Source organism: Lipotes vexillifer, unplaced genomic scaffold, assembly GCF_000442215.2.
Source record: "Lipotes vexillifer unplaced genomic scaffold, Lipotes_vexillifer_v1.1 scaffold34, whole genome shotgun sequence".
Classification (NCBI taxonomy): domain Eukaryota; kingdom Metazoa; phylum Chordata; class Mammalia; order Artiodactyla; family Lipotidae; genus Lipotes; species Lipotes vexillifer.
Genome location: NW_006776832.1, coordinates 1,551,005 through 1,558,515, shown reverse-complemented (window position 1 = coordinate 1,558,515; position 7,511 = coordinate 1,551,005). Strand labels below are relative to the sequence as shown.

Here is a 7,511-nt window from a genome sequence, read left to right as displayed (position 1 = left end):
ATGTGGGATCTTCCCGGACCGGGGCACGACCCCGTGTCCCCTGCATCGGCAGGCGGACTCTCAATCACTGCGCCACCAGGGAAGCCCTCAGGCTTGTTCTATACTGAAAGGGGAAGGGTTGTGGTTGGTTGCTGCATACTTCTTGGTGTCAGAATCCTTTGTTCTTGCAGCTGTCCATGTAGGTCCAGTCACAATGTTCCTGTAAATCTCCAACAATGCAGGTGTTATTCTCTGTTCTGCAACTTTTTATCTCTATATGAATGGAAAAGTATTATAGCTTTAAAGGTCGTAACATTGAGAGTGGGCTATCCTGTATATTTCAGGCTATAGGCAACCAACATTCTTGCAGCAAAAGCAATAGAACACAAAGGTTAAAGTAAAAGAAACGGATCCAATGTGGAGTCAGATTTGTTCTTCCCTATTACACCTGCACACTACTTGAAAAAAATTTGCCTTCCAGTTAGCTGGTTTGCTAAGAGAGAGCCATAGAGGTCTTCCTCACTTTTTGTTTTTTGTGGTACGTGGGCCTCTCACTGTTGTGGCCTCTCCCGTTGCGGAGCACAGGCTCCGGACGCGCAGGCTCAGCGGCCATGGCTCACGGGCCCAGCCGCTCCGCAGCACGTGGGATCTTCGCGGACCGGGGCACGAACCCGTGTCCCCTGCATCAGCAGGCGGACTCTCAACCACTGCGCCACCAGGGAAGCCCAGAGGTCTTCCTCACTTAATAGTCATATTGCTAGGGAATTGAAACCACAATGCAATTTTAGAAAATCAAATTAAAAACTTGAAAGTGCTTTTCATTATACATTTTAGAGGGGCAGTCAGTTGATAGTTTGCTCTGTTAACACTTTTTCCCCACTTTCTTTCCTCTTGTTCTTTAAACTGAATAAACAGAGGAGTAATTATGAGATAAGCCATTAATTTAGTTATGTCCAGGGTCTGAAAAGTCAGGGAAAAGGATGAATCAAAGAACTGAGAAGTGAAAGAAGCAAAAGACCACAGAATGCACAAACGAGCATGCCTAGACCATCTTACGTGTGAGCACTGCCAGAGGTGAGCACAAATTAGGGGACTTTGAAGACCCTCCTAGATCCACAGACCTATGAGGGAGGGAGGCTGTTGCTAGGGATCAGCTTCAGAATCCCTGTCACCCAATCTCCATCTCGTAACCAAATTCAGTACTGAGCTTCTGCTTCTTACTATGTTTAGAATCCAGTTCCCTCATACAAATATATTTTTTTTCTTAGAAGTGTTTAGCCTCTTGTGCCCTCTTATGCGTTAAGGGTTATTGATTGGACATCCATCAAAAGATATGTCAGGAAGCAAAAAAAATAACTTTAACTGAAGGCACACACCTAGGTAGAGTGTGTACCCTCCATTTCCCCTCCTACCCAGCCCATAAGCCAAGCAGCTTTGCTCATCTACAAGTGAAATATGTATTTATAAAAATTATTACTTATAAATAATAACTATGTGTCTGGTTGTAATTGTTTGCAATCATGGCCGGACAGTGGAAATAAAGAGACAGATAACCTGATTTTTTAAAAACAAAACGAAATAGGAGGAATTTACAGTTGTAGAAGTGGGGGCTTGCCATTTGTTTATTCACAATCATGGTAATGCACCAAAATTCGCTATAGTCAGTGGACCATTTAAGCCTGTGCCCCAAATAGTTGCTGTCCTCTTAGAGGTCAGCAGAGTAGTGTTCATCAGATTCATAGACGAGTATAAGTTTACAAGCACAGATTTTGGAGTCACATAACTCTGCCACTAATTAGCTATATGATCTCAGCCTCTATAAATCTCAGTTTTCACATCTATAAAACCAGGATTATGTCTAACTCACAGACTTGCTGTGAAGATTAAATGTGTGCTAATGTGGGTCGAGTCCTCACTCAGAGACTGACACATGGTTAACCAATAAATGGTAGTAACTTCTATTACTTGTGAAATGAGTGATTGAGGTGACAAAAATGTTTAACTTGTAAATGTTGCTTTAACCTACTTGTCTTTGATCTGTAAACCTACCAGAAACAGAGAATGAAAGAGAGCAAAGTTCATTTACCTGGATAATCAGCTAATGCTAATTAAGAATTGGCATATATCCACTACCAAATGTAAAACAGATAGCTAGTGGGAAGCAGCTGCATAGCACAGGGAGATCAGCTCGGTGCTTTGTGACCACCTAGAAGGGTGGGATAGGGAGGGTGGGAGGGAGCCGCAAGAGGGAGGGGATATGGGGATATATGTATATGTATAGCTGATTCACTTTGTTAAAGCAGAAACTAACACACCATTGTAAAGCAATTATACTCCAATAAAGATGTTAAAAAAAAAAAGAATTGGCTATTCTTCTTACTTATTACTCCTCATTTGACTTACTTTTTTATCCTCATACTTTACCTTTTCATCTCAAAACATAATGAAAATGTTTCATCTGTATTGAGACCAAATTATATCTCTATTTATAAAGCAACCAGATAAACTACTTATTGTCATAATTACACTGTCTCTTATGGGACAATTTAGATCAGAAAGTAACTAAAGAACACCTCTAACTCCACAGGAAATGGACTTGTTGCAATTTGCTTCCTTGTCATCAAGGGCTCTGCTGTATCAGCTATATGTACCTGCAAAAAAATGTACAGTAATGCACTTTAGACAGTGGGAAACCCACAACACAATCTTTCAGAGAGAAAAGTTACATTTTATAGTTTATTGTTTTTGAGATTTTCAAAATATCATAAAGTATGTCAGAAGGAAAAAAAATGTTCTATACATTTATGCTAAATAACCATTAACTCTGAATATAGTAGATGTACCCAGCTCTTCTTTTAAAGAGATGCATTACAGTTCCCTTTAATAAATCTTAATGCTCTGCAACTAGATTTAACTAGATGGAGTTTTCTGTCAGACCTTAATAAATGGGATTAGGACTGAAAAAATCTATGCATTTTCTAATTTGTGACCTCATGCTTAGTATTTAAAAGAAAGGAAGGATATTGGGTTGGAATGTTTCAAAAGGCTAACACATGTGCCTCAGACACATCATAACTAGAGAGAGATTTCCCTTGTTTAGAGATTGTTAGGCTGGAGACAAAAAAAATGGAAAGTGGTTGTGAAAAGCTCAACTTGGGTTAATGACAAATAGAGGTGTGTTCACTATTTAAAATAAGCTCTTTCCTCCCTCCTACTAGTGACTTGTCAAAGGAGAGGCATTAATTACAAACCAGAAAGATGCTCTCCCAGTGGCTTGGCGGAAGCCTTTGTTGTTCAGTAATTAGTCATAGGAAACAGTTGAAGGTGCTACTGTCATATGTGACTCCAAACATACGAATTTTGGGGGCAAACTAACTGAACTACTTGTACATATACAAATAGGCTGAGTCTCTCTCTTCCTCCACGAAGTCAGACAGAAGATTTAAAAGCATGACTGCCGCTGCCTAGTTTAGCATACCAAATACCTTTTGAAGGAACATGTCCACGTCCTTTGACTAAAGTCCATATTATCCATTTGGAGATGATCGTCCTACCATATGTCAGAAGAAAGCCAACTTCCTCCACCAGAAATGCCAAAATTCACCAAGGAGATGTAATTGAGCTTGAAATAATCACCTTTGAAGCATTAGGTGAGATGGTTAGAAGAGATAGTTTCCAAAGTATCAAAATGGCAATTCCGGCCTGAACTAGCACGGTGGAATCATGTCAGAGAGGTATTGCTGTCTCAGTGAAGGTAGGAACAGATTAAGATACCATCCTTACCTTCTATTCATTATTTAAACATAAAGTTCTGAACTACAGAGGAATGAAAGGAAAATGCAAATGCTGTATTATCACCAGTGTCTGTGTGAGGACTCATTCCCTGCCAATGAATTATGCCCAGACAATAACGATGCACTTTATGCAAACATTAGATTCTCCCTCCATAAGAAGATCTGGATTCTTGTTGAAATCACTGAAAGGAAGGTTAATAACTATTTTATCTATCGTATTTAACATCACTTTTCTGTACGACTATTCACAGTGATTTTTCCCTATTGTAAAAGAATAATGTGTCTTTGTTCAAAATATGTAGCACTTCCAGCTTCAAATAAGCCTCTTAGGGCCATGTTCCTGGTCATAATGAGTCACTGCTATCCGGATGGAATAATCGGGTAACCGTTTCTCTTCCAGTTATTTCTCAATAACATGGTCTTAGAGTTTATTATAAAATACAGTGAAGAGATCAATAGAGAATGAATGAAAATTCATTTTATAAAATAACAACAATTTGTAGTTCAGAACGCCTCAAACTCAAGCACGCACACACATATACACAAACACAGACTGTATGTGGGATTCTAGTTCCTTAGACTGTAAGCTCTTTGATGACATAGCCTGCGCTTTAACTCACCATTAACTCCCCAGCATGTGTTTGGTATCTACTAGGCACTTGATAATATCATGGACCATGTTAACTATCTGACCTCTAGAAAATGGTGAAAACATTTTGTCAGGTAAGGCCAAGGTTAATTTGGTTAATTTGGGATACTCATTTGGGATACTCATTTTTGATTAGGTTAATTTGGGATACTCATTTTTGATTTTGATAAATCTATTTTGAGTGGCATACATCTTTCCATAAAAATCTGCATTATCATATTGTCTGTAGTTGCCAATTGTTAATACCACAAACACAGAAATCCTCGTGGACTGATTTCTAAGGAACTTCAGCCTTTGTTCAGTAGGGTCTGTTGAACTGTCAGATGGACATGGACTCAGGGATGACTACCCTCTGTGTTCTGTTGTCCAAGGCATTCTCTCCATTTGCATTCTTTACTAGTGGTTGGCTCCTTTATTAGCAATAGGAAGAGAGTTTTGGATTGTTTGTTTGTTTCTGAAAGGACTTCTGGGTAAGGGTTTAACCTAAAAATCAATTCTCGCATTGGACAGAGCAGAGACTTTATGAAACTTCTAGAGTAATACTGTTATATCTATTCCTTAGATGGCATTATTTAAAAACAAAAACAGATTCAATAAAATCCCTATGAAAATTTCAATGGTATTTTTCATAGAAATGGAAAAAAAATCTTAGAATTTGTATGGAACCACAAAAGACCTCAAGTAGCCAACACAATTCAGAGAAAGAAAAAAGCTGGAGGTATCATACCACAGATTTCAAACTATACTACAAACCAATAGTAATAAAACCAGTATGGTATTGGCATAAAAAAAAAAAACCACATACATCAATGGAACAGAATTCAGATCCATAAATAAACCCCTCAAATACAGAGTCAACTAATATTTGATGAGGGAGCCAAGAATACTCAGTGGGGAATTCATGATCTCTTCAATAAATGGTGTTGGGAAAACTGGATAATCACAGGCGAAAGAATAAAATTGGACCTCTATCTTACACCACTACAAATATCAACTCAAAATAGATTAAATACTTAAATGTAAAACAAAAACTGTCAAAGTCTTAGATAAGAACATTGAGAAAAGTGGCCAAGATGGTAGAGCAGGAAGACCCTGAGTTCACCTCCTTCCATAGGCACACAAAAATTACAACTAATACAGAGCACTTTTTTTTTTTTTTTTAGGGTGAATGATATTTTATTTAGTTAATTTTTTTACAACTGAAACTCTGGGAAGTCAAAATTACCATCCTTGCTCGTGAGCTTCTTATAGACACCAGAAAACATTTCAACCTTGTGTTCCACATTGTTCTGCAGTGCTTTATCCAAATGAACCTTCATGAGTCAGCTGCCATCCAGCTTCACGCAGATTCTCTTGCCCACAATCTCACTTGGGAAAACCAAGTCCTCCAGGATGGCATCACGCACAGCTGTCAGTGTGCTCCTGGGATGTTTTTGCTTATTTCTTGTATGGCTTTTTCAAGTTGGCTTAGACAGAATTCTCCTCTGAGCAATAACGACAACGTGCTTCCCTCTGAACTTCTCCAACTCACGCACTAGCCGGACCTGGATTTTTTGGAAAGATTTCAGTTGAGGAACAAGAACAAAGATTACGATAGCTTTCTGACCACCACCAACTTCAGTTTCCTTGGCTGCCATGATGTTCAGCTGCCGCAGCTGGGCCTTAAGGTCTGAGTTCATCTCTAGCTCCAGGAGGGCCTGGGCGATGCCCGACTCGAACTTATCTGGCTTCTCACCATTGGGCTGTACGATCTTTGTGCTGGAACTGAACATGGCCGGGACCTTGATGACGTGGCCAACACTCATTGCCACTGCCAACTCTAGTAGCGGCTAGTTTTCTGCTGGAAAGCTGGCAGAAAAGATCTTCTACAACTAAAGATGTAAAGAATGAACCACAAGGAGATGAGTAGGAGGAGTGGAGATGAGGTATAGTTAAGACCCATACGCCTAATGGGAAACCCACAAATGGGAGGATAATTACAATTGCAGAGGTTCTCCTCAAGGACCAATGGGTCTGAGCTCCACGTTGGACTCCCCAGCGTAAAGGTCCTCACTGGGAATGTGAGCTCCCAGAACATTTGACTTTGAAGGCCAGCGGGGCTTACTTTCAGGAAACCCAGAGGGTGGGAAATAGAGGTTCCACTCTCAAAGGGTGCACACAAAAATCTCACATGCTCCAGGACCCAGGGAAGAAGCAGTAATTTGAAAGGAGCCTGGGTCAAACTCACTTGCTCATCTTGGAGAACCACCTGGATAAGCAGGAGGCAACTGGAGCTCACTGTAGGGACACCAGAGGCTGGCAGCAGTCACTTTTGAGAGCTCATTCTACCATGTAGAGGGCACTCTTAGAGTATATAGCTCTAATAACCAGCTGGGAGTGTGCTGCTGAGACACGTTGGACATCTCCTACAAAAGATCACTTCTCCAAGGTCAGGAAATGTAACCAACCTATCAAATAAATAAAAAAATTTTTTTAATTAGGCAAAATAAGGCAAGAGAGGACTATGTTCCAAATGAGGGAACAAGATAAAACTGCAGAAGAAGAGCTAAGTGAAATGGAGATAGGAAATCTACCAGGTAAGAGTTCAAGGTAGTGATTGCAAAGATGCTCAAAGAGCTCAAAAGAAGATTAGATGCTGAAAGAACTCAAAAGAAGATTAGACAAACAGAGTGAGAAGTTAGAAATTTTAACAAAGAGTTAGAAAACATAAAGAAGAACCGAGCAGAGATAAAGAGTACAATAATTGAAATGAAAAATACACTAAAATAAATCTACAGTCAACTATATGATACAGAAGAATGGATCAGCAAGCTGGAAGATAGGGTAGTGGAAATCACTGAAGCTGAAGAAAAACAGAAAAAGAATAAAAATAAATGTGGACAGTTTAAGAGAACTCTAGGACAACATCAAACACAACTGTTATTCACCTTATATGGGTCCCAGAGGAGAAGAGAGAAGTAAAAGGGGCAGAGAGGATATTTTAAGAGATAATAGGTGAAATATTACCTAACCTGGGAACGGAAACAGAAACCCAGGTTCAGGAGGTGCAGAGAATCCCATTCAGGATTAACCTAAAGAGGGCCACACTG

General features: G+C 39.6%; 1 pseudogene; it reads right to left on the bottom strand.

Annotated features, from left to right (window-relative positions):
• Positions 1–5,615: 5,615 nt before the first annotated feature.
• Positions 5,616–6,194, bottom strand: LOC103081288 (40S ribosomal protein S7 pseudogene; annotated as a pseudogene).
• Positions 6,195–7,511: the final 1,317 nt, after the last annotated feature.